The sequence below is a fragment of the Argiope bruennichi genome, chromosome 4 (assembly GCF_947563725.1).
Source record: "Argiope bruennichi chromosome 4, qqArgBrue1.1, whole genome shotgun sequence".
Taxonomy (NCBI): Eukaryota; Metazoa; Arthropoda; class Arachnida; order Araneae; family Araneidae; genus Argiope; species Argiope bruennichi.
This window is the reverse complement of record NC_079154.1, coordinates 111,026,576-111,052,644: the sequence shown is the minus strand read 5'-3', so window position 1 is coordinate 111,052,644 and position 26,069 is coordinate 111,026,576.

Sequence of the window (26,069 nt, the reverse complement as noted above, 5' to 3'; positions counted from 1 at the left end):
AACAAAATGACAAAAATCTACATTTTGTGTAGTTACATTTCCAAATATTGGATTTTTAATTCCTCTATCAAATGTCTGTACCTGCTGGATTCTAAATAATAGTTTGTTTCCGGACTTTCTGTTTTTTGATGATGCAGGTATTTTCAGGTAAAAACTAAAAGTTATCGAACGCTACGAATAATATTAAAAAATGATTTTTACAATGAATATACATTCAGAACTACTTGTAGGAATTCATCAGTGAAATATCATATCACTAGATTATGGAATTTAGAAAGATCATTGAATAAGAACAAAAGAAAATAATTGATATTGTGCTTATTTTATTTAACTTAAGACAAGATATCGCTTGGATAATTCAGTTGCAAAATAGATCTGAAGTAGTTTCGAAATTGTTTATATTTTTTAAAGACAAAAAAAGAAAATTCTGTGCATTCTGATTAATACAGAAAATTGAGCAGATTTTTTTTGAAAGCTCAAAAATATAGACTAAAGCATTCACAAATTTCAAACATTTTGTGTTTTTGTGCGATGCTCTAAACAAATCGTTATAATTTGTTTAGAGCATCGCACATAAAAAAATAATTCCATTTTCTTTGCAAGATATATTGAAAATCCATACTAATCTCTTTGTTTATTCCAAACCCATTTATCAGATGTTTCGAGATCCCATTTAATTTGGAAGTTCTCAGCTGTGGTTTGAGCAATAATTTTTTTTCTCATCTAGGTACCGAGTGTACCATTGTTTGAAACTGTGAACAGCGTATAAAACTTTGAACATTTATAAAGATTTATTTTGTACCTTGATAACGGAATTCGGAATCATTTTGTGCTACATATTTTTGAAATACTTCAAATAAGTGATGAAAAATGTCTCAAAGAATCGAGAATATGAGTCTTCTGGAATCAGTTCATAATTTTTATTGAACAGAATCATTAAGGTCGATATTTTTTTCAAGAATTTGTTAGCCCGGAACAAAAATCCCGCACTCAAAAAATCAAAATCGGGACTAATAATAAAAATAAAATTGAAATTAATAAGACATGCAAAGAACATTTTCATCAAAAAATTTACAGTAAGAGAATGAATAAGAATGTCAAACTAAGAATATAAATAATGCAGTAATAGTGTCTGTAAGAATAGTAAAACATTTTTTAAACAGTTACACAATCTGAAATTCCAGTTAAGTGTCTGTAAAGAACATACTTTAAAAAGTGTTTCAAAACTGGGACATAAAAAAAGAGAACTTTTTAGTAAGGCCTTCCATATCCTGCACGCAAAAAGAAAATGTTTGCTCTGCTCTATAGTTATATTTCTCACTTACACCAAGGAATCTCATCTGGTTCGTTTTGAAGATACGATATCCAGTGTCGAATATAGAGGACATTTCCCTAACGAAGTATTACTGCATTGTTTGTGAGCGCATTCATTGTTCGCCTGTTTGCAACAAATAGGAGATTCTACGCAAGAAACATCAGGAAACAGTTTAATTGACTAGTCATTCATTTATTCACTTCGAGCCACTCCTTATAATACAAAATATATATAATATAAAAGAATATATACAATTTTCAATAAGTAATTCCAAATCACAGTCACGAATATTTCTTAAAGACAATAAAATATATATATATATATATATATATATATATATATATATATATATATATATATATATATATATATTTCTATATACTACTAATTTCACAAGAAACTCGCTGGGTTTCCTCGTGATCATTAAAATAAATTTTCTCTGCTTTTCCTCGAGAGTTACTCATCCCTCACATCACGTGAACGTCTCTTTTTCTTGACTGTCAAGCAAACAAGAAATCTTTCCTGCTTAACTTTCAAGACAACGTGAATGTGCTGCCATCTTTTGTTAGGTAGGGGAACTAATCCCGATACCTAGTAAAAAATTGTAGCCGAAAGTCCAATGATTTTTTCTTTAATTTTGTTATAATTTGTATTTTCTAATTGAAAAATTTGTAATCCAAGTGCTGTAGAGTAATTTTTCTGGTTGTGAGTTTTGCAAATTTATCTTGTCTCTCAATTCATTCGCCTCTTGAAACGGAGATTGGTGCAAGGTTTTTATGCACCATCGGAAGATTCCCAAATTTTTGAGAAAAGAATGAACATTGTGCAACACGATTTCACAATATATATAGTCCAGTTTGTCGTCACTTCATCAAAATATCACCATATCACTAAACTTGGTTTAAAAAATACTTTAATATACTTTCAATGTACAGAATTCATAACAATATATTTGAATCCTCACTTTTATTTTGTAATATTTTATGTTCCGATTTTCCATGTGTGCTTTTATAAATAGCCCGAAAAAATGGATTAAAATGCCAACAACTATCAACGTTTCAAAAATAATTCTGCAGTGGGGATTGGAAATAATATTGTTGCATAGATAAACTATGTGTCAGCTAAAGTCAAAGATAACGCTTACTAATCTCAATTCGAGACTTTATTCAAGGAACTAAACCTTACATCTCTTTTTATCCACAAGACGAAATGATGGATGTTTCAAGTTTAGAAAGATACAGAAATTATAAGAACATTCTAGAAAAAAAAATGTTCGCTTTCGGCTCATAGAACACTGAGTCATACAATCCACGTCAAGTCCGGACAAATTTATTTACAATCTCAATAACATTCATAAACTTAAAAAGCAGATAAAGGGCCTAAGGAATAGAAATCTATTTTATATTGCATATTTCGCGAAGAAGCAGTTATTGCATTTTATATCTGGAATGGATATTTATTATTTTTTAAAACACTAATACTGGTTATTAAAATTTAATGCTTTTTATGTAGAAAAAGAGCATTCATTGCACTTTCACATAGTGTGACAGGTATCCAAATTTCAAAAACCTATGACTATTGTTTCAATTACTCTTTTCCCACCTAATTGCGAAACAGAAATACAAATTTATGGTATGGTATCATATTTAATTTGCATTGTATTTATTTAATTTACAGTGGATATTTATTTGAGAGTAAATATCAACAATAAGGTATGGAATATTATGGACAATAATTAATGGTATGGAATATTGTACACCATTAATAATGTGAAATAACGAAATAGTTTGTAATCATCCTTATCATCTTTAATTTTCTATTTGGCCTTCGCGATGTACATTTTCCCAAAATAAAAATTATTCTTCTGTCTTCTTGAAAAAGTGGAGATAAGGAATAATACCATAATTTTCTCTGTCCCTGAAGCAGAAACAAAATGAGCCAATAAAGAAAATCTATAAAAGAACCATAGATATATTCAGTTTTATTCTTTTATTTCCTGATTTTTGAAAGATCATTTATCTAATCAGGTCATTGTCAACAATGCATTTGTTGATCAGATCGTTGTTCTTTTTTGATTTTTTGGCCAATAGTAGGAAAGTTTGGTAATTATTATTGATGTTTTTATTTAAATTCTGCTTAGTAATAAGTTTTTCGGTGATTCTTAATATATATTTTCTAAAAGTGTTTTTCAAATTTTTAATTAAATTATGTATAAGTAATATTTGAAATAATTGAAATAAATGGCAATATAAAAGTAGAATATAATTTTTTATTAACTCTATATGAACGCTAAGGAAAACGAAATTCTGCTGTGATAATTTTCCGGGTAACGAAATTCTGCTGTGATAATTTTCCGGGTAATATTAATTTACTAAATGTGTTCCCTCGTAATGTTATATAAATCTTTTATATAATCTATCACGAATAATGTTTTTTCGATAAAGCTTTCTTGAATGTTAATTTATCTCTAAATGTTTATAAAAGGAGAAATCTTCCCAAGTATTTAAATGTTGACTGTTAAATCAAATTTAGTACTATTTAATTAAGAGGAAAGTTATGAAGAAGAATTAATTACAGAACAATAAATAATTTTCAAACTTTGTTTTTTTTCATTTTAAAAAAAGTTTAACAATTTATAAAAATTATAGTTTCAAGTTCCCAATGAATTTGTATGCAGATGGCAGAATAATATAATTAAAACTCGATTAAGTAAAGGATGTTCCGAATAAAAGTGCCAAAATTCATTGCAATGTTTGAAAAAGCACCAGCGGCTAAAAGTGCTACTTCCAACTGTTGTATTATTCAGATTTGAAGTAACAAATCTTTCATAGCTACTTAAAACATATTTTTTAAATCAAACTTACTATATAATTAAATTCAAATCAAAGAATCTGAGGAAATATAAGTAGAAATTTATTGCACTAAGATAAATGAAAATTAAGTTTCATCGTTCAGTTTAAATAATATAATTTGCAAATAGTGTAAAATATTAAAAATTTTTTTAAAAAGTGCTGAGTTCCTCATGAATTGAAGTTTGAAATGCAAATGGGAGAATAATATTATTAAAATGTGATTTTGTATCGGAAGTCTGGAATTAAGCTTTTCGAGTTCAAAGTAATGTAGAGAAAAAACTTCAGACATTATTACTTGTTCAATATTGACTGTGAACGTTTTAAAACACAGGTGCGCAAATGTAGTAAAAGACTTTCAAACATGTGCGTACTGAAGGCTAAGTATCAAAAGTATGAACATAATTCAGATATAAAACGTTCATTCTGGTCATTGCCGCAAAAAATAATTTCGAAACTCTGATACATAGACATGTATAAGAGTTTTAGTAACTAATAAGTTAAAAATAAACTAAAAATTGCTAAATAAACTAAAAATTAGATTAAACTAAACTAAAAAAAACTAAATTAAAATTTATCTAAAAGTTGAATTTTTATTAAGAGTATAACTAAAAAATGTTCTTAACGGTTTATTTCATTTTGTGTTTCTTATACAATATTTGCAATGCTGAAAAAAAGTTGTGAAGGCTAAATTTTATACACTCCACCAATTTATAACCGCTAGCATTTTAAAATAAAAAGATGTTATTGTTCGGCTAGGCTCATCGGAATAATAAGTTTTATATTGATTCCTTTTAATCCAAAGAATTGCAGAATTGAAGAAGCACTGTGTATTGTATTACAAATCATTTGTGAGATGGCCGTTGAAATGATCTAAAAACATTCAAAAGACTAATTTTCAAGGTTTCATATTTTGTTCAGATTTAATCACAAAAGATTTGTTTTTCAAAATAGTACAGAAAAAAGTCTTATTATAACTCATAATAATGAAGAACTAAATAAAAAAAATACTTCATAATTTCTCATCAGAAACGTATACAAAGACATCATTTGCAAAAACAAACAACACATACTCAAGCAAACGTTATTAATGAAAAGCAGCACAAAGAACGCAGAGACAACTGGTTGGAGATCACTACTCTAAAGAGAGAAAGCATACGTCTCCTCCCCTATTTTGGGTGTACGCCTCCGCTTTTGCAGCTTCCTGTGGCGGAGTATCGAAGGATCTATTATGATCTTATATCTTAATTTCTAATAGAGATAATTCCACGATACCCACATACTCAAGAAACCTTTCTCCAAATCCGCAACCAAGCCTTCGCATCATTAGCATTGCTTTCAATCAGTATCCATTAGAGGAATCTGTCCTGTCTTCCTTACCAAGAGATTAAATGTACAGGGAAGCAGGATTACAGATACGAAACAATACTTCATACATATTAGATGCTTTATGAATTCTAGAAACATTCTGATATTCAATTTTGAAAACTGGCATGAAATATCATCATTTAGTATTCTTTTTAAATACAAAAAATTCATTGTTTTCAACTTTTCTAGTCCTTTTTAACTAGGTGGGCTAACTCAACTCTTTCGGCTGCTGAACATTAACTGTCCGTCTTGAAGAGCATCCAATCATAACAATCATAAAGGTGTACAAAGAATACTCTCTCTCCGTATATTCAGGCTGCAAAGAATTCTATCACCATTTTTCAAGAGGTCTATTTTCTTAGCAAGAAGAATACAACCGTTTATTGTTCACGTTATGCTCCGAAAGATGCCCCTTATTTGGTGAATGAAGTGCCGAAATAAAGTTGCGTAAAAGAAAACTTTACAATAACCTCTTTCCTTCTCTCTTTTATTCACAAGAAAAAAAGATTGAGTGACAATCAGAACTAATGAACGAAACGAACATTTGGTGTCACTAAATTGAATTCATTAATGAATTCATTCTCCTAGAAAATATAATAAAAATAATTTAATTTTATGGATAAGTGAAGAACGATTCTAAACATTTTAATAGAAAAATGACAAATTAATTCCATTTTTTCATATTTTAAAAGATTTAAACCTTTTTAATTCATTGAGATATAGTCCACAATTTTATTATTTGTTTCATAGCCTATTTGTAAATAATATTATAATCTAATTTTTAAAGTAGAATATTTATATGAAAATTTTCAAAGTGTGAATGAACTAATCTATCTTTGATAAAAAGTATTTAAGATGTTTTCGAAAAAAAAAAGCATCCTCCAAAATCTTATACGAAAAGAAGCTTTTCTGATTTAAAAAAACAAACAAACATTTCCTTTATAATACTTCTTTTTTTAAACAGTAGAAGAATCAATTATTTTCCTCGAAACGCAATCTTTCACGCATTCAATTTTTATATCAATAGATAGTGGGTCAGAGATTTTTTTTTCTTTTTCCGTACATAAAGAAGTTTTTCTATTAAGTTTATTTTTTCATCAATGTTTTCCAACTTTTAACTCGTATTTAGTCTGTTGAGATAGAAAAGAAACCATTCAAGAAGCTAAAAATAATAATAAAAAAAATCTTTTGGATCTTTAAGAATGGAAAAAGGATCGTTTCCAGATCGGAAAAAAAAGTATTTTTTTCTTACATTTTTTTTTCCTGATTCAGATACAAAGCTAATACTAAGGTGATGGTCTTAAAACGATTTACAGAAGAAAAATTACTTCTCAAAATTTTGTTAGACTTGTTCTCGGAGAATTCTTCTCTTTTGCTCTTCCATTCGCATTCGACAAAAGTTTAACACTATCTAATTGAGTTCGTATGTTTGTTTGCTCTAAGAATCTTTTCTTTCTAGACTGTAAAAAAAGTTGTTTTTTTTCCTTCAAGTTGTTTTATGTGGCAAAAAGATTCATCATTGCAGTTTCTGTCTTGATGTGGCTTAGCATTAATGCATTGCACATCTTGGTGTAAGTATCTGTAAGTAATAAAAATAAGTTTTGCAAAAAATAAGATCTTTGTAAGTTTAATGATACACCTCTTGTAGAATCTTTATTTCTCTTGAAAAACTAGTTTTAAAGTCAGCTCTTTGTTTTCTTATTAAAAATGGTTCTTATCTCGGTGTGTTTCCTGAGATTTTTAATTGAGATATGCTGATGCATCTAGTTGAAATTAAGAGTTTTTTTGTACTGTGACTTTGGAATTTATCTTTCATTTAAACTATATAACCTTGTTATTATGAAAGAAAAGAATTAGTATTTAATATATTTTTGGGAGGTAATAGAATACCTTAGAAAGCTTCTAAGTGAGTATTTAAAAAAATGACAATAATAACTATTAATTTATTTATTAAAACCAAATATTAAAGTAAGAATTATAATCATTAAAATAACCATAGTAATCATTTATCAAAATTATATATAATAGATTAAACGATATTTTAAAAGATAGTTAAATTTTTAAAAACATTATGTGTCATTGTTTTTATTTTCAGTATTAAAAAAATTTCTTATTAAAATGTTTTTTATGTATAACCCAATTATTTATTATTGCATATATAATTTAAACATATTTATTTTTGTATATTCATATATTTCATTTAAACTTCTTTAATCTGTCTGGAGTTCCTTCTTCTATAAATATGTTAGTGATTTTTATAAAGAATTATTTTAAAATAATTTGACTTATAAAATATATTGGATATTTTTAATTCCTAAAACTAACACTTTTGATTTACATCTTACTGCAAAAACGTTTCTGCAAACAATGTTTCTACCCTAATTATTTTCCTAATCCAAAACAGTAGGAATAGAAAAAATCCAATACAGCAAATAGTTGTAATAGCTAAATAAAAAACAAATCCCGTATAAATTAAAAAAAATAAATTTAGATACACTGTTTTGAGTTCCCAAACGTGCTTTCATTAAGTTGTCAAACTAATATTTACGAATTAGGAATATACTTTTGTTGACAGACTTTTGTGCGAAGCTATGTTTTGCTACATAAGCTTTATAGAATTAAAACTATTAGTTTAAGATTCATTGAAAAATATAAAAAAAAGTTTATAGTTCTTTTTATGCTGTTTAAAGAGGACAACATTCATCCATCGATAAATTTCATTGCAGACAGAAGTCAGACTTCTCTGACTGTTCTTCTTATCATTGAGACTTCTGATTAATACATTTTTTTTTCATTTAACTAGCTTATAGCTTTTTTTAAAACCAAAATATTCTTTTGAACTTTTCTTTCCCTTTAAATAAAGTGAAGTAAAATGTACTTTAATTTTAAGTAAAGAGAATGTTTACCAAAATCACAATCAAAAATAGTTACATTTCCACCTTTTTATAAACCTACACACGCTTACAAAATAAGTATTCTTTAAGTCTATGAAAACTATTTAATACCTAGTATGTGGTGGCTGGCGCACGATTAAATCTGTCGTGGTCCCAAAATACTCCATGACTGATTTAGAGGTGATCGTTCTCTGCTTCAGGTCTAAATTTTGATCTGTGGATGAGTGAATGCAAAAATGAAATCTGCCCCGTAGTAAGAATTGTGACGTGTGAGTAACAAGTCGTACTCTTGGCCCTAGTTGGTACAACTGAAAAAACAACAGGCGCTTATTCGGCTTAAATCGTTGACAAATAACTGTCAGCCAGCTTGTGAAGTGCCATAAGTCACAACGACCTAAGCTCTTCTGAGTCTCAAGAAGAGGATAGGATAGTTTTCAGCTTCAATTAAAAGTTTCAAATACTATCTCACTTAATTTAAAACTAAGTATAACCAAATAATAAGAGAATATTCCAATTGATTCCAAATAATTTTTCTTTTAACTACTTCTAAGTTTTAGAGAAAAGTTATTATCCTAAACAAATTGAAATCTCTGTGACTGCTTATTTGCAAAGACATTATTGCGTTGAAACAAATCATTAATTTCATAAATTAGTTTGAAAGATAGATTATGCTGAGAATTTCGATATATATCAATAACTTGAAAGAGGAAAACTTGTTAACAGAAACGTTTAAATTCAGAATCAATTTATGATGTTCTACTTAATTACCTCTTTTTCTTGTCGTGTGACTATTTTAACCCAAATTTTTGTGCAGTAGCTTCTGAGGGTAAAGATCCCTGAGCACTCGAGGGCAGAGGTCTGACTTCTAGCTCAAATGAAGATAGCACACACACACTCGCTTGCACAATCCCTTTTTACAGGGGGACTCATTCACGCACCTCATAGAGAGAACACAAGGAAGAGAACAACCCTGCCCGAACCAGGATTCGTAGCCGGTACGTCTAGACCCCGAGGAAGACGCGCTACCCCTAGGCCAGGAAGCCTAGGATATCTCTTCTAAATATAATAGAAACGATTATTTCTTTAGGTATGAAATCGGGTACACAAAATATCAATGCCTACTATTGATGTACAGCGTTTACATTTTGGATCAGACAATTTCGTTAACAAACAATTTAGGGAATTTGCTTTTATATTTATAAATTTCAAAATAATGAACAATAAAGGAAATTCTTTATATCCTCCAAAAGACGTATTATTTTCTAACCGAATGATGCGCCTTTTATACAACCTTGAAAATACAGCAGCAATTAAATCAACATTTTTCACATGCTATAGAATGTTCACACTTCCTTGTTTTATGATTCAAAATAATCGAAAAATTAAAAGAATTCACTGTTATGAGAGTATACCTTTCATTTTTGTCGAAGTTTTACAAAACTTTAGAAAAAAAAAGCCTGACTGATGATATTAAGTATTCTGGTATAAAAACGGTTTTCACTTTCATATTAATAGATAAAAGTAATTCTTTTCTTTAGTTATGCTTCTGCAACTAATACTTTTTTCCTATCAGTGTACATTTTATTTAATGTTTCCGAAATTGATATTTTCTTTAAATCGCATTTATGTTTTATGTCAATATCCAATAAGAAATCTGAAAGAGTAAGAAAAATTCAAAAATCTAATCTGAATGAATGAAAAAGAGTTGATATTAAAATAATGAAAAAGAAAATTGAAAAATGAGAAAAAAAGCATTTTTGAAATACCTTTTTTTTTTATTCTGTTAGCCTAGATATAACAAATATCGAATGAATTCATACAAGGAAGGAATTAATCAAAATCATTTGTTGGACTAAGCGATTATCATTTTTTAATAATTTTCTCTATAAATTTATATAACATATTTGCCAAATTTTAATATTTATCTTTGATAGAATTTTATATTTATCTTTAATAGAATTTTAATATTTATCTTTGATTGAATTTTAATATTTATTTTTGGCATTAAAATATTACAATTTTTTTTCTATCCATTTAAATTCTTTGGAAGACTTATTCACTATAGTGGATTCTTTAGTTGTTTAACGCATAGTTAAAACTTCTCACATTTCAAAACTCCTTAGGTTTTGACATAAAGTTCTATGAATGTAGAATTTCGGAATTAGCATCTGGAAAAATTTCTTGAAGTACCAATTCTTGAGGTTTAAAATTTAATTGCTTCTTTTTCTTAGAAAAGTATTTTAAGAAGTAAGTGTTTTGGGAGAAAAAGTATATTTGTTATCTAGAAGTGAGTTTTTAATTAAAAGCCTTTTGTTCCAAAAACACCTGAATACAACGTGCATGTCGTTATAGCGTATGGATAAGTAGTGCTATTAGACTATAAAAATAATTTTTGCTTGCTGTTACAAGATCTTTTCATAAAGACTGAAGTAAATTGTTCATGGATATTATTATTTTTTTCAACACCTTTTTGATAGTAACAAAAAAGATGTTAGGGAAAATATTTTTGATTGATAAATGTTTTCCTACATCGACTTAAGATGATTAACAAAAATATACTCTTAACCTCTTAGTTCACACCATTGCGGTGATACTTCATACGGAAATGAAAAAGGATTGTTGGAGCAATTTTTGGAGTGTGATATACATGAATTCGACCTTTTTTGTTGGTTGAGTTTTTCCTATCGGAGGCGCATAACAAAATAACCATGCATCACCATTGCTTCCAGAATTGCTTTTTTTAAATCTGAAAATAATAATTGATCTCTGTTAATAATTTTATTAACTATCTCTGTTGAGAAAAGCCTTTTTTATTCAAACATCGGAATAAAAGTCCAGGAAATGGCAAAGTGGGATACTAATTACAAAAGGTTCAGTAAATTTTGTTTAAATTTCCCCAAATGCAAAAATTTTATCAACACCAATTCATAAAAAAAAATTATATTGATTGTCGTTGTGTGGTTCATTAAGAAACAAGATACCGCATATAAACCTACTCATTCATCAATTTCTCATTATGAGAAATTTTCTTTTCTATAATTGAAATCTCTCCGAACAAGATTAAGAGCTTCCCTTTTCTTCATTACAAGAGATTGGATCTTCGATTTTGGGTTACTGAATCCATTTATCAACACGAATGTAAATAAATGATGAATCAAGTAACCATGATGGAGAAGCGAAATTTTGTTTCATTTAAACGAATGAAATTTGATATTCTATAGTACGGAAGGCAATTTGGAGTTACATGAAGAGGCAATTAATTTAATCTTGAGGCCGTTTATCAAGTAACGTCTGTGGCCGTTCCGAAGAATGAAAATAAGTTCATTGTGGACATATACGAATGAAGATACCTCAAGACCACAGGAGGCTGCAAAACTTTAAATTCCTTTCAGCAATATTTATCAACGATATTCTATCTATTCTATTCTATTTTATTTTTTTGGATTATCGGAATGTTAAAAATATAAAACGGGTGGTTTTGAAACGGTTTATGCTTGATTTTAAAGTTTTGTTTAGTTTAGTTATATTAACGTCTCATTTTAAAGCAACTCTACAGCTATTTTAGGACGGATCTCGTAATTTTGAGCTGAGGTCAGATGAGGAGGACGACAGCTGAGCTGGAACTGCCGCTCCAAACTTCTGCACGACACCTGCGAGAGGACGCTTGGCCCCGACGTATTTAAGGTGTACCAGACACGCTTACTCGACTGCTCTTCTGTGAAATCGGGTCTCGAACATGAAATCCTCCGATGATATAAGTGAGAGAAAATTTCTTTCGATAAAATTATTCTGTTACATTGTTCATAGCATTTGGTTTTCAATCAGTTTTATTCAGTTGTGGGACATTATGAACGAAGCGGCATGTTTTTACCAATGCATTCAAAACAAAGTATGAATAGGAGCGTCGTCTCAGAATTAAAAGCCATCGAAATGACTCTGCTTTCTTGCCTAATGCAATTCGTTAGGTTACTATTCATTAGCGATGCTCAAATATTAACATTTAATTACTTGATAATCCTTTTATGGAATACAAAAATGATTCGCATTCCAGATAAATGTGAGAAGTTTTAAAGCGGCGATATTTCTAAAGCCAATCAAACCAGAGCCCCAATGTTGGAATTTCATTCATAAGCGAAAAATCGATATCATTTGCAAGAAAATATGTTTGTGCAAGAATATTTTTAAATATTATATAAACATAAACAATTTTTATAAGATGTTTCTTTATGCTAAAAAAAGAATTTTTATTATTAAAAAACGATTTTTAATTTTTATTGTTAAAAACGATTTTTAATATTTATTATTTTTTATGATGAAAAATGATTTATTATTAAACGATTTTTTTATTATTAAAGAAACATCGTATAAATCTGCTACATCCAATGTCATGTGAAACACAAATTGTGGAATTGTGAATTGAAATGCATTTCGATGAAACGAGTGACCCTTATCGAATGAAATTAATATTTAGAGCATCAGGAACTGTGGTATTATTTTCTATTTAATTTAAGGTAGATATGAAGCCAATATAATTTATTAATCTCAGAAACAAAACTGAATTCACGAAGTAATGAAATGGACTTCCATATGAATGTTGTCTGTGTTATCAGGAAAAGTATTATAGGGCAAATTTTAGATATCCAAATGAATGCTTGTTGTTTTTACTGCGTTCAATGTTTTGTCTTCCTCTTCTTGTTATAAGAAAGGCATAAAATGGCATACATGGCATAAAATCACTACGAAATTTAAATGCTTGAGTACCAAATAATAAATATACCGAAAAGGTTTTTGGCTGAAAAATGAATAAATTATAGATACTTGCTTAAAGAAACAGTTATACACAAGTGTGGAAATGTTGGAGCCGTGAACACCACAAGAGCTCAGATACTTATTTTAAGTGTCTCGCATAAGATACTTAAGTGTTTTATTACTGCGTAGTAAATAAAACTGGCATTTGTGCGTTATTAATTATATACCATTGGCGAATAATAGTTACGAAACCACCTATAGAAGGGCGACAAATTGCTGATAAGCATTTAATATACAAATACAAGCAACTCATCTGTGGATTTTTGACATCTTTTTTTTTGCATCGATATATTGAATACCATTCTTTTTGAGATTTAAACGTTCACATATGGTTAATACGCAAGTAGCATAAAACCGATTAAGGATTTTGGACATCTTTTTTTTTCCGATTGATTAAAAAAACTGATATTGCACTACAACTGTAATCACAATACCGGGTTTCATTTATTTGTCATAATAGTTTTGAACGTGTTTGAATAAATGTAAAATCAAATGTGGAAAGATGATGAACCTTTTAATATATGCGGTACAAAACTGTATATGAATCTACATTTTGGAAATTATATCTATGTTTTATTAATTTTTTAATTGTCCAGGCCTTTTCATTTTAAAGTTATTTCATTAAATTGTATACAGACATCTTGACAGAATTTATCGTGTTAAATTTCTTCTGTATAGATTTCATGCAAAATTTGATGGACATGAAAAAAATATGTATTGTTATTGTCAAACGGATTGAAAAAGAGACAGAGAGACAGATAGACCTAATTCCAAACATGCGATTTTTGGATTTAAAAAGATTTTTATGAGTAAGAAAATTCTTGGAAATGCATAAAAATCTGTAATCGATTTTTAAAAAAAATACAGATCTTTGAATACTTGGCATAAGAGAGGTATTCAATATTATTAATAAGGTGATGAACAGGTTTTTTTATTGAGTTTCTGAACTATTTTACCAGGTAAGGTAGTATAGGAAACAATAAGTTCTTAATAATAAGTTCAATAAAGAGGAGCATCAGAAATAATACAATTCTTTGTATTGCATTTGAGAGATTGAACCACCATTTCTACTTCCAGCAAAGCGCAAAGGAAAGCGAATCGATATCTATGATTAAGAAACAAGAGCTTGGATCCATTTTAGGGTTGAAAAGCAATAAATTAAGGCACGGGGAATGCAATCGGAAGCTACACCTGAAAATTAAATCAGCCTTGTGGTCGTTTATCAATGCGGAATGCCAAAGCTCAGGAACGTTGGCGATCGCTCAGGAGAATGAAAATCGCTTCATTCAAGCTACCTGAATGAAATAAAGCTTTCATTAAGGCAGGAAATCTGCTTCGATCAGCAAGGACACATTCGATGAAAATGGAAACGGGGTGCACGTTTCTGAATTCCGCATAGAAATGGATGAGGGAACGTCCTACACGGTTGAGCTGATGAGTTTATTCTAAAAGAAACGGAAATTTAATATTAATAGATTTCAGTAACGTGGCAAAAGTTGTTGTAGATATTGATTGCATAAAACTGTTGTAAAGAATTTAATCCTAATTTAGAAATTCTAATAAATAATTTTTTAAAGTCAAAAGAGATGTTTAAATAGAATTTAAATTATAATTCCACCTATAAAAACCATAATTTTCTTTTTGTGTTTTAACTTTATAGCAAGTTCCTAAAACTTTATATGACAACCTAAAGAAAAATACAGAAGACGTTCAAAATGTAATGTTATTTTAAATGTCAGTTGTAAAATTAAGCGTCCGAGCTTTTCTATTGAATTTGTTTGAAGATCTTGTACATCATTTGAGTAATGAATAAGAATATAAATTTTAGCATTTTTTTTCTTTAGTTTTCGTTGCTGTTAAATCAGAGATGAAGAATTTATTTCATCAGAGTTTCAGGTTTAAATCAACTGTTAATAATTTTTTGTATTCCTTGTCCATCTTTAACAGTTTTAATTTTCGAATATTGGATCATCAGAAAAAGTTAAATTTTATTTGAGGAAAGAATCGAATTACAGTACAATATAAGTGGAATTATTTACAATTCGAGTTACAATTAGTTAGTTACAAGCAGTTTCTTTAATTTTTTCTTTTTTTATACGTTTGTTTTCAGGGTAGAACGAAAAAAAGGACTTTGAATGTTTAAACATTTCATCTCTATATTTTGATAGATATTTCATGATTTCCACCCTTCTGATCTAAAGAAAGCCATTTATAACACCATGTCGGTTTTTCTCACAATATGACTTATTACAAATGTTTCAGTCGTGACTATGATAGCTAAACAAAAAATTTTAATGAAGAACTTGTCAACGAATAAAAAAAATTGTAGATCTTTGTTGTCAAATACTTTAAAATATACAATACCTACATATTTACCTGTATGTACATATATACATGGTGTTGCCGAATTCGACAGACAAACTCAGAGGGGTGATAGTAGGCATCAAAGGGATAAATAATCACCATACAACATGAGGTCCCAAACGACGTTTATTAGCTGAAAATAGAAAATAAAAATATAGAAAGTTGAAAAATTGATAGAAATTGTAAAAAATTAATAAAAAAATAAAAATGGTATTTGAACTATGATTTTTTATAACTGAAAGAACATACTTAAAAGTTTCTTTTTTTTTATGTAGGTAACATGCCTATTGGATGACCCAGAGGATCGTAAATTACTGCAAACGAAAAAGTAGTTTAGAACCCATATTTTCAAAAATATTAAAACTTGAAGAAAAATAAAAACTTGGAAAATGTAAGGAATTTTATATTCTAGAATTTGATATAAGCGTATGGTGTGAGAACTGGGGAATTTTAAAGATATTCAAGAGAAACTAAAATGGAATATATATATATATGTATATGTATATGTATATGTGTATATATATATATATATATATTACATATATATATACATATATGTATATATATTATACATATATTATATATATATTATACATATACATATATTATATTATTATACATATATAATATAATATATAATAATATAATATATTATTATACATATATTTATATATATTATATATATATATATATATATATATATATATAATGTATATATATATATATATATAATGTATATATTATATATATATATATATATATATATATATATATATATATATATATATATATATATATATATATATATATATATATATATATATATATATATATATATATATATATATATATATATATATATATATATATATATATATATATATATGTGTGTGTGTGTGTTTGTGTTTTCGATAAATGTGATTATGTATAATTATTAGTGGTCATTTATTATCATCATTAAACATTGATTATGGATAACGATCACTGGAGATTATGAATAATCATTGATAATTAAACATCATCAATTTATTACATTAGCCATAACAAACACATACATACAATATAAGAATAATATATAATATAAGAGCAACGAACAATGTAATGCATATAAGTAATGTTGATAATATTTATATATAAATTTAATTACTACATTTGACGAATTTTTTGAATGCAGAGCTAATGTTATTAATTTTAAATGTGTACGTTTTAAATTAGTTGCTTATTAAGGATGCCCTTATAAAAGTAATGCACAATATAATAGAGATGCAAATACCAGAAACGACTATAAATAATTCATATAAATCAGTTTACATTGTTTGATGTTTATTTTTACAATTCTGTTGAATTCTTTATTTTAATATACACTTCTTTAACGCTGTCTCTAATTTTTTTGTTTATTCATTCGCTTTAAATTCATTGTTTAAATAGAAATTAGTGAAAAATTTGCATTTTGATGTGCCTTTCCTTTTGATTTCGAGTTTCTACCACTGGGATCTATTTGCAAAAGTAAGCTTGTAAGAATTAATTTGATTCTTATTTCTTTGCAAATACAAAATTTATAATAGGAAAAGTATATAATTATATCTTAAATGAGGGACGGGAATTTCTGTTGTTTGTAGAAAATTCTCTTATGTTTATTCCTTCCTTTCATTTTTGTTGCAAAATTCCTCAAAATAAAATAAACCATCGAGAGATATACAAGGGAAATATTATTTTGATTTTTTAAATAATAAAAAAGTGTAATAATAATAAGGGTTTGTTTAGTACAGAATATATGAGTATATAATAAGGGTATGTTTATGTTAGTATGTTTCCTTTGTGATGTAGCTTGTGGTATTAGTTTGTCTGATGAAAATTTTATCGTAAGGAAAAAAAATCCAATTTTATGTAGGATATATATATATATATATATATATATATATATATATATATATATTTTTACTGAACTCAAGTATCTTAGACAGCAAGGTGTTCTCTCATTATGGCAAAAATGAGACTGAACTAATTTCACTTTTTTTCTTTCAGGCTTCTCTTTTAATTTCGCAAATATATTTTGGCAACGTCTTTTAGTTTAAAAAGAATTCTCAAGTTTGTTTTATTACTTTTGTAAGTACTAATGTTAATGCGTTTTGTCATCTCTCTCTGCCATTATGTAAATAAATTAATTTGTGTGAAAATGGATATTAGAAAATGGAAAATAGTTTGACAGGCGATAGATCTTCTGCATATCAAAGTATAACAAATTCTAATGAAAGCTTGTTTGATTTCATAAATGAAGATTCTTAGGTGACAGCATTATTGATATGAAAAAATACCAATTGTTCTTTATATAGCAATAAAAGATAAAAATAATTTAAGCAACAGGCATATAGCGATTTCCAAACAGATTCTTTAGAATTTTCAAAAAAATACCTGTTGATACAACTGAATTCAACGAAATATGTTCAATATTTTATATCTCAATTAATTTTTAATAAAGTCTGCGGTTCTTTATGTTTAACATGTATGCAATTTCAATTTCATCAGGCAACATTGATTCGTCATACTCTTTAAATCATATTATTTATTAATCTAAATAATATACCTACTTAAAGATGAAAAAATACAGAGCATTTTGTGAACTCTTTTAAATATTTTACAATTATTTAAAAACTCATAATATTTTTTAAAATTGTTATTTAAGTAATACTGGAAAAGTTTTCAAGTCATACAATGCAATTTAAATAAGAATTTAAAAATAAATTTATGAAAAATCAGGGCAGAATTTTAGCATATCAACTTCAAGAGTTTTGAAATGAATTTTTGAATTTTAAATTAGCAAACCATATTAATTTCTAAATTTTAGGAAACTGTACCGAAACGTAAAATAAATAAATATAATTTATTTCATAAAAAGTCAAAAATAAATAAATTAATAAATAAAAATATATTACATGAGGGCGTCTTGGAAGGTATTAGTAAAAAATTTAATTCTGAGAGAAAAACATTTATATTATATTATTCCTGAACATAATATAAATGTTTCAGGAATTTGATAGAAATATTATTTATTTTGTATTTCAAAGGTTAAGAGCAAAAAACCAAGGCTAAGAGAAAAAAATATTGTATTATATTAAATAAAAATGTTTGAAGATTTAATTATACTCTTATGTAATAACGTTCAAGTGTCGAAATTTCAAGTTGTCAGAATAGATATTCTACAAAAATAAATAAATAAATAAAATAAAATCTTTCAATATGCTGAAAATAATTTGAAGTAAGATGAGATAACAAACCCCGACCAAGCCAAAAGCTATATGGAAGTACTTGAGGACATCACCATGAAGCATCCTCAACCAGCAAAAGACAGAAGTGACATTTGTCGATACCAAACAATTTGAAGTAAGGAAAATCATCATATTTTGGCTTTTACGAAGCGAAAATCATATATTATTTATCTTAGCAATTTAAAAGAAAAGTTTGGCATTTTGTTTTGGTGTTTTCTATTTTGTTTCATAATGATGACGATGAATAATTTTTGATAATTCAATAACAATTGAATTGATTTGAAAACATTTCCTATTATAGAATAAGATATTATTGGCCAAGCTGATTTTTTAATGCAGAAACAAATTTGAAATGTGTGCTTTAATTCTTTAGATAAAACTAAATTTCCATTGTTCAAAAACGTTTTTGAATTTTTTTTACAATTCTCTCATATTGAGAATACCACAAATCTTCTTTAAACCACAACTTAATTTTGCAAATATTTTCTTTTACTAGAAACCGAAATAACCTCATCAACATCGATTAAAATTCATATACCAGTGCTCTGCGTCCTAATTTCTTTCACTACCCCACTTTCCAAATATTTCATGCCACGCATCGCTTATTGGATGTGAATTGCTTAGTACATTCCAATTCCTTAATGAAACTTTTTATCTTACACATGTGGCTTGGAAAAACCGATTTTCTCCCATTCTCTAGAATCACATTTGGGGAATTCAAAAGTCATCCGTCTTGCATTCTTTCTTGATAAACGATCTTACCACTGACTTAATTTTTACCTCGTGTTGCTTCATACAGTCACCGTGGCTTAAATTATCGCTTTTCATTCGTCACATTAAAGGAAGGGTTCGTTTCTTAAACCGAGACCCCCAATAAAATGTCCCATTCTCCACTGACTTTTGAATCGATTACATAGCGGAAGGCTATACAATAATGCAGTAAAACGAATCTCTACAGAATCTTGATAGTGTGGCTATTTGACATAGTACTTTTAAGAGATGTAAATATTTTTAAAGAAAACAAGACAGGATTGTTTACTTTATGTTTTTTGCCTCTTTAATGTAGCGACCTAACACATGCATTGGGAATAATAGAGAAATGAGCTTCTTTTGACGGAATAACCACGTTTATTGGAAATGTAACTTTATTGATCAGGAACTGCTGTGTTCGGTAGCACATTTATATTAAATTATTTTCTTGCTTTGTTCAGGATTTTTTCCTAGACCTAAATGACACTCTCTTAATGTATAATTTATGTCAAAGTTATTAAAAATACTAAAAAATATTTATAAATAAGAATACAAAATCTGCATGTAACTGTGTATAAACAATTAAGAGAAATTAAAGAAATGAAGTTAGCTTTTAGACTAAAGTCCAATTTTTTCTTGATGAAATTCCATTAAAACCTTGATGAAAGGGCAGTTACTGCGTTTTAACCAACCTCACACTTTTAGCAATTAATCATTTCCTTGCAAATTTAAATTAACATTAGATAACACATTTCTATTGGAAAAATATCATACACTTAATTTTCTTATAAGAATAAATATTTATCAAATGCCTTTTTTCTTTTATCTTTTTTTCTGATTATCCTTTTCGACTGAAGAATTTAGAACAGATGGTTATGTATTATTAACACTAAATTTTAGGTTTTGAATTCTTATAACAAATTTATTTTTAGAGTTCGACGATTTGACATTTCTCAAGGGAATACAGCCTTAAATTGGATAAAAGATTATCAATAATTTCGAGATAAAATTATTTAGCTTTTAAAATTAAAAAAAAATGTTTCAGTTGATATGACATAGTTTCCATGCCGTTTAATTTTTGAAGAAAATTCTTATCTTTAAAGAGTAGCCTTTGAAAAACCAATAGATGTGAAGACAGCTATCAACGTATTCCTAACCACATTTTCCTTTATACTGTACATCATATTATACAATTCGATATTGCTAATTGATAAAATGAAATCTGCGCTAACTTCCTGCTAATTTGAGGTAATTTTTTCAATCTCCTTTATCGGGCTTTGTTATTTGTCGATGGTTATCCCAGATATCATTTTTTTCCTTCAAGATGACTTGAATTTGCAATTTCCAAATTTCGCAATTAGCTACTCGAAAGCTACTTTTAACTATTTCGAACTATGGATTAGCAGTTCAGGAAAGTGAACTGTACATGTCCTTCTTTCCTTTTAGTGTGTGCCCTTTTAAAGTTTTGTTTGCCTAAGAAAGTACCTTGTCTGTGCTTATAACTATTGTAAAATGTGCATGGATATTGTAGATTAGTTCAATAACTCTATCATCTCTTGACAGAAATACGCAGATAGATACATTAAAGGTTACGAGAGAAGTTTTGAAAGGTTATAAAAGACAAAAAATGGGTTTCTTTTGCCCCATCTGTTTTTACAGAAGTGAGATAATTTATAGAATGATACCATTTCTCAATTTAACATTTTTGTAAATTAATTTTCTTGTCGATTAGCGATTTTTTAAAAAAAAGATCTCAAACAAAATAAACGCCAATAACAACATTCTATTTTAGTACATGAAAGAGGGGATGAAATGAGCAATGAATTCCAGCAAAAAATAAGTCTCAGAGAAAAGGATATATGTATTTTTTGTAATAAAATAAAATGTTACACATGCTTGAAATTTTAAATGAGCAATGAAAATATATATACCATATTTACATAAACTCATATAAAATTCATTTCACAAAATTTTATTCAAGAAAGGGTGTAATCACTTAAAGGCTAATACAATATCTACAATCATATATAATAATTACAAATGCTATTACAAGCTGCTCAAAATTATCTCCTTTCAAATGTACACATATATAATTTCGCTTAGATTGTTATCAATGAAATTTTTGTGTACTATTTTTGTGAAAAAAATATACAACAATATATTGAGTGTTGACCGATATATTCAATTTGTTTTGAGTAGGTGATATTATGCCTCAACTAAGGAATGAATTGACTTCGGCAGTACAGCCAAAATCTTGCTCTCTCAATGAACACAAGCCTGTTTTTAAGTTAAAAGTTAAGAAGTCAATCACGTGCGGGCAAAAATTTTTACAAGAATGCAACTTTGCATAACCGTGAAAAGTATTCATTTTGAAAAAAGTTTTTAAAAATGTCAATTAATGTATTATCTGACAAATTTTTAAAATTTTATGAAATATAATAAATACATTTTTATTTTCTAATTCTGATCGTTAAATAATATTTCGTATTAAGTATTTTATCCCTGAAAATTACAAAAGAAGCCTCTATAAAAAACACATATATGGAGATGTTGTCTAATTCAATAAATTTGCCTTTTAATATTTCAACAAGCTTTACAGACAGAAGCATGAAATCTTGTATTTCTATATCCCGATGAAAGAAAAACATTTGTCTATATAACATTTTTTTTTTTGCTGTGAAAGTCACAAAAGTTTAATTTTTGTAATTTATGTCCCCTTTCTATAGAAGTTAAAAATATTTTCATGCATTTGATACCTTACTTGATGAATCTTTGCAATTGGAAGTATACGTCTAATTGTAATAATAAAGCATATAAATGCTTGTTCCACTTGTTTTTGGAACATTTTGCATTTAGAATTTAAACATGCTCCCCAGCAATAAGAGTTTCTTAACTATTCTTGCAGAAACCAGTAAAGGGAATGCTAGTTAAAAATTTTAAACTAGATGTAAAGGTATTTGTTTTAATACAAAGATAATTAAAATAAGTTCTTTCTTGAAAGTCAAATTACTTTAAGTGCAAGAATTTTCCATTTAAAGAATTTTGAAGTTCTCTTAAAAACTAAAAAGACAACTTATGTAAATAAAAAACGCACCCTACAATTTGTTACTACACTTTTACGATGCTTTAAGTCTCTACTAAATCTCTTTTAAATTTTTGCCAAACATGTGGTTAGTGGGGAGTCCTTCGAAATTGAAACTACCGAGACCAGGTTTTTCAATTCATCTTCTACAAATATTTGAAATAGTACTTTAACAAATTAAATAGATTTACGATACGAACAAATTGTATTAGGTAATTTACTTTTATATTAATGATTTTCAGTACTTCGGATGTTGGTTAATTAAATATTAGTGTCGAGATCAAGAGTGTCGAACAAATTTCTCTAGGAATTCTCATTTAGTTTAAAATAATCTTCGATTTCTAATATACTAAATATTTTCACGAGTCAATAAAATTCATACTTTTCTATTACATAAGCAAATATTCTGGTGATATACTTTATTTTACACATACATTTTTACCTTCTAATATGCGAAGTATGGACAAAGTATTTAATTGTCAAAAAATTCAAATTCGACATTTTGACAAATTACTACATTTTCGATCTCCCTGATTTCGAAAAACACATTTTTGGAAAATGTCTGTTTGCCTGTGATAAAAATAATTCAAAAAGGATGAAATGAGACATGGGGGAAGAAATTCGGTATATGGATGAAATTTGGTACATATTCAGAAGAAGTCTGTCTGTCTGACTGTTTAAATATAAGTTAATGGGATATCTATAAAACGAAGAGAGTTATATGAATAAAATTCATTGCACATATTTAAGATCTACTATGTAGATACCAATAAAATTTTGAGCCAAATATTACAAAGGAAGATAAGCAACGAAGGGATCCAGATAAATAAAATTTAATACACATACTCAATATCAAAAGTTTTAATTTGTGCAAGATTTTCAGTAAAATCTATCAAAGAGTTGACCATCTATCCATTTGCATTTTCAAAATTATATAAACGCGATAATGATGAATGCACTGACTTAAATATATCAAATCTATAAGTGATTTTGTAACTACAAACATAGTTTGCCAAATTTTCTTTCAATTCGATAAGGAAAAATGTGTCTAAAACAAATTCGATTTTCGGATACTATTGACCGCATGCCTGGGATTAAGCGCTAAAAAATTCGACAAGGATCTTAACCCTTTAAAGGGCCATTTTATTCTAGTCATATTATGTTAAAATATTTTTAGGCTTGAAATTAGAATAAGAAAAGGGATTCATTTAGCTTATTAGATAAATTTAATTTGATTCATTAAATAATTTGGTTCATTAATAATTAAGTAACAAATCAAAACACATCATTTTGTCTGATATAAAGAACTGAAGCATCTAAGCTTCTGACTTACTAAAAAAATGTGTCAGAACTTATGCCAACCTACATAATTTCATACAAAGATTGAGAAATTTGGTAGGAAATATACTTCCCACGGCCCTAGAAAGGGTTAAAATACCAAACAAATTCTGGCCAAAAGTTAATGTTGCTTCTGTTACAAGTGATCTAAATGCCACTTTAAATTACAGAAAAGTATTAAATATAAGATTTATATCTGGATCACTTTTGATTTAATAAGCAAATAAAAATTATCTTTAATTGGATAATATCTATAACAAATTTAATCACTTAATTGGATTAGAAATTTACTGGTTTAAATTCTATTTCATTTTGAAGAAATTTATCTAATTCACACTGCATGAAGTTTCTTATCAATGTCGTTGCGGTATCCCGTCACGTGCTATAACTGTTCTGTCTTCTTAGTTCCAAGCATACCAATACACCAGAGCTACTAGGAATACTTCCTCTAGGTGAGAATGGAATGAAGAGGGTAAAGTGCCAGACAATGATTTCTGATCGAAACTGAAATGCTTCGAAGCTTCCAAATGCCTTAATGAAAGTTTTATCTTACTCAGATAGCCCGAATGAAGGGATTTCCATTCTCAGGAATGATCACAATCTGGAACTGTAAAAGCAACGACATTCTTCCTTGATGAATGGCTGCAAGTTGAATTAATTTTGTACTCGTGTACCTTCTAATTGTCTTTGCCGTGGCCTAATTTATCGCTTTTCATTCGTCACAGTGAAGTAAGGATCTCAGATACCTCATGTGTTTTGTTCGTGCTTTGGAATGGAATGAAAGGTGGAAAACTAAGTTGTGGTGTCGAAAACTAAATATTTCTGCCAGTTATTTCAATACGGGGATTTAAAAATATGAAAATGTGTCACCTGGTGCCTGTTTGTGAAATTATGTTTACAAAGGGCTTAGAGCTTCATTGAGGAGACTGGAACAATTTGAACTATCAAAAATGTTGGTTTTGAAGTTGCTATTTATAGTGGAAAGTGCAAAGAATTTTTCAGAATTTTGAAATGTATTTTATTTTTAAATATATTTTTAAGTATATTAAAAGGAAGTAAATTCACCCTAGTTATTGAGCTTTTATTCTCTATTTTGTAATTGTTGTATTTTATTGTTGCAAATTATGTTGTAATTATTTAAATTTATTGCAATTAATTGAAATTTTTAATACTGCAATAATAACTGTAATTATTGCTTTTTATTGTTATAAAGAAAATATCAGTTCGATGTAGGGATTGCAATACCGGTATACTGGGATACCGAATACCGGTATTTTGAGCCATCTGTACAATTTTGTAATACCGGTATTCACAAGTTTAAATACCTTTTTTTCGGTATTTACTAGAAATTTTTAAAATTGTCTCAACTATATGTTCAGGGTGCGCCAACATAGCAAAATAGTGTACGTTTTTGTTTTTATGTCTCTCTAACGGGAGAAATTAATTAGACTGTGAATACAAAGTTGCATCGTACAATCAAGAGAAGTGATAAGATATTGCTTCACAACGTATTGTAAAACCCCCCGCGCTTTTGCGCATGTGTTAGGACAGATTTAATTCAACAAAATAGGGGTGAGAGGAAAGATGAAAGGAGATGAATGTCGGTGAGATTTTAATTTATTAACAGCTAATACTACATTAAATTTCATGTTGGGGTCACTGAAAGAACAACACACATCACTATCTGAAGAATTATATATCACATTGAAAAATCTCACAGAGGAAAGGCATACCGAAATAGAAAATGTCTTACGGCCTTTACATAATTATAATGATTTTAAGGTCATGAAGAAATGAAAAATAATATACTTATGATATTACATAAAGGAAAAAAAAATATATACTTAATTCTTATATTATTTCTTAAGTTACAGTTTGATGTTTAAATTCTGCTCACGGTCACATAATAGACACTTGTTGTTGTACAATGTCGCCTGTTTCTGACAAATACTTGGATTTTAATTACTGTTGTTGTTGTTTCTTACTTGTTGCACTTGCCATGGACAAGTCCGCTGTTCCGAATTTTAATTACTA